Source organism: Hemibagrus wyckioides, linkage group LG12 (assembly GCF_019097595.1).
Source record: "Hemibagrus wyckioides isolate EC202008001 linkage group LG12, SWU_Hwy_1.0, whole genome shotgun sequence".
Classification (NCBI taxonomy): Eukaryota; Metazoa; Chordata; class Actinopteri; order Siluriformes; family Bagridae; genus Hemibagrus; species Hemibagrus wyckioides.
In genome coordinates this window covers 7,893,897-7,897,060 of record NC_080721.1, presented here as the reverse complement: position 1 = coordinate 7,897,060, position 3,164 = coordinate 7,893,897, and positions in this window count along the sequence as shown.

The window sequence follows — 3,164 nt, the reverse complement described above, 5'->3', positions numbered from 1 at the left end:
TTGCTCTGTGTGGTTTGTTGAGTGTGAATAAATATACAGTAACAGTTGCTGATTAGTGAAATAGCTCATAAATGAAGCTACAGTGTTGCTGCTGTGGAGAATCTTTCCAGCTTTAATAAGTACAAATTACTTACCAAAACATGGTGTTTATAATATAAAGTCAAAGAATATAATTGCTCACTACTCTTTCTAACATGAGCACACCATTTCTTGTGTGGCGGTTGAACGTATATCTTCTTGTATCAAGGTAGTAAACTGTGGGGAAAAATAAAAAAAGGAGAAACAAAAAGTTAAAAACAGATGAATGACAATGAGCATTAAATTAGAATGATAACTGATAATGTGTTATATTTTTTAAAATGAGTTTTGATATGATAGCTTTATTCTTTAGGAGGTGTCTTGAATTGCGTTGTTCCTTAAGCAGCGCTCTGTGCATACAGTGCATATAAACACAAGATGGCAGCAATGTATAGCTCAACAACAGAATGTTCTACAGACTGTCTGTAACACCTACATGTCTATGAGAGTATCCAGTATCTACATATTTGACTATCTGAACATTTATCTTGTACTCTTTTAAAACATACACTATATTGGCAAAAGTTTTGGGACACCCCTCCAAATAATTGAATTCCGGTGTTCCAATCACTTCCATGGCCACAGGTGTATAAAATTTTCAGCATACCAAGACATTTTGGACAATTTCATGCTCCCAACTTTGTGGGAACAGTTTGGGGATGACCCCTTCCTCTTCCAACATGACTGTGCACCAGTGCACAAAGCAAGGTCCTTAAAGACATGGATGACAGAGTCTGGTGTGGATGAACTTGACTGGCCTGCACAGAGTCCTGACCTCAACCCGATAGAACACCTTTGGGATGAATTAGAGCGGAGACTGAGAGCCAGGCCTTCTCGTCCAACATCAGTGTGTGACCTCACAAATGCGCTTCTAAAGGAATGGTCAAAAACACAAATAAACACACTCCTAAACCTTGTGGAAAGCCTTCCCAGAAGAGTTGAAGCTGCAAAGGGCGAAAAAAGTTTAAAAACCTGTACATCTTTTCATGGTCTGTTTTAGATGGTAAAGTTGTGGTTCAAGACATCTACAAAATCTCTGAAATTGATATTTGAAATAGATTTGTTTTTTTTATGAAATTATTGTTGTATGTGAGATCACCAGAAGGTTTAGGAAAAGTTCATCATCTTAGTTTACCACAAAGGTTCTGAGAGCTTCAAGTTATTTAAATGTTACTAGAATCTTCAACCATCCCGTTATTATAAGTTTCAACAAATGTGGATATAACACCATTATTTATGAATAAACTTTTCTGAATACCTGGGAAACGATAATTGTGAGCTAAACAGATGTTTCCTCAACAGCTTCTATTTTATCTCTCAAGTTAGTAAAAAACGTAGCTCATCATGTTACTTATATGGAAAAGACCCCCTTCTTCTAACTCTTTCGTAAAAGAAAATTTTCAGACCTTTACAAAGAACTAACACGAACGAGACCCCCATGAATGTTTATATAAAATCTATTTAAGCGTTAAACCTTTCGCTGTTATGAGAAAATGAAACTCTACCTCAGAGATGCTAACACTTTAGCACGGAGGCGCGCACGTGCCACTAGTGGGCTCAGGTTTCATATGGTTGACAGTCAAGCAGCGCTCAGATTTTTATACTGTGAAACTTTTAAAGAAAGATGAATATAGACACGGATGACTATTTTGTCGTTATTACCCTTGCTGTAACTAGTGCCTCTTCTGTTTCCCTGGTCTTTATGTGATATTTCTGTCTCTCAGTGATCTAGCTTGCCGTTGGATTTAAACTCGTGAAAGCAGCAAATAAATCGTCGCGTGCACCATGCTGCACGTACATATGGTTTCCAAGCAACCACAACACGGTGACGATGATGCATGCCGCACAATGCCATTGAACAAAATAAAATTAAGGTATTGATTATTACAGTATGCAGTACAAAATCTTTTAAACGTTTACAATTAGCACATTATTATGCTTTGTTATATATACTTTATCCATGTTTCTGATTGGCTAGTGATATCAAAATGTACTATATGTATATGTGCTATATGCATACGCTTATATTGCCAAAAGTTTTGGGACACCCCTCCAAATCATTGAATTCGGGTGTTGTTTTTCACGGGTTGGACTTGGCCCCTTAGTTCCAGTGAAAGGAACTCTTAATGCTTCAGCTTCATACCAAGACATTTTGGACAATTTCATGCTCCCAACTTTGTGGGATCATGACTGTGGACCAGTGCATAAAGCAAGGTCCATAAAGACATGGATGAGTGAGTTTGGTGTGGAGGAACTGGCCTGCACAGAGTCCTGACCTCAACCTGATGTATAAATAAACCTCACAAATGCGCTTCTAGAGGAATGGTCAAAAATTCCCATAAACACACTCTTAAACCTTGTGGAAAGTCTTCCCAGAAGAGTTGAAGCTGTTATAGCTGCAAAGGGCGAGCCAACTCCATATTACATTCATGTATATGTAAAGGCAGATGTCCCAAAACTTTAGGCAACATAGTGTACACAAAAGTACCAGTCAAAAGTTTGGACACGTCTTTCCTGATGTTTATTTGTTTCTTTGTAAAACAATGCTGAAGGCGGCCGAAATCCACAATAATGTCCTTTGAACAGTTGATATTGAGATATGTCTGCTACTGATGCTCTGTAAAGCCTTCATAACGGCTCTAATCTGAGGTGCTGTTAATTGGTGATTTCTGAGGCTGGCAACTCTAAATGAACTTCTCCTCTGCAGCAGAGGTCAGTTTTGGTCTTGCTTTACTGGGATGGTCTTCATGTGAGCCAGTTTGTAGAACCAGAATGTAGAAAATAAGTCACTAAACAAAAAACATTGAATTAGAAGAAACTTTTGACTGGTAGTATATATATATATATATATATGTATGTATATGAAGGGAGTCAATGCTCTTCTAGTATAACTAAACCAGGTCCATGAAGATGTGATTTGCCAAGGTTTAGGTTATTATAACAGCAAACTAGAGGCTAAATCTGGAATGGGTTGTGCCAAAAAAAAGCCCCACATCAACACAGATCTTCCACCATACTTCGAAATTATTATTATTTTTTTCTGTATAACCACACTTTTTTCTTCACTCCACCTGAATTATGTGCTG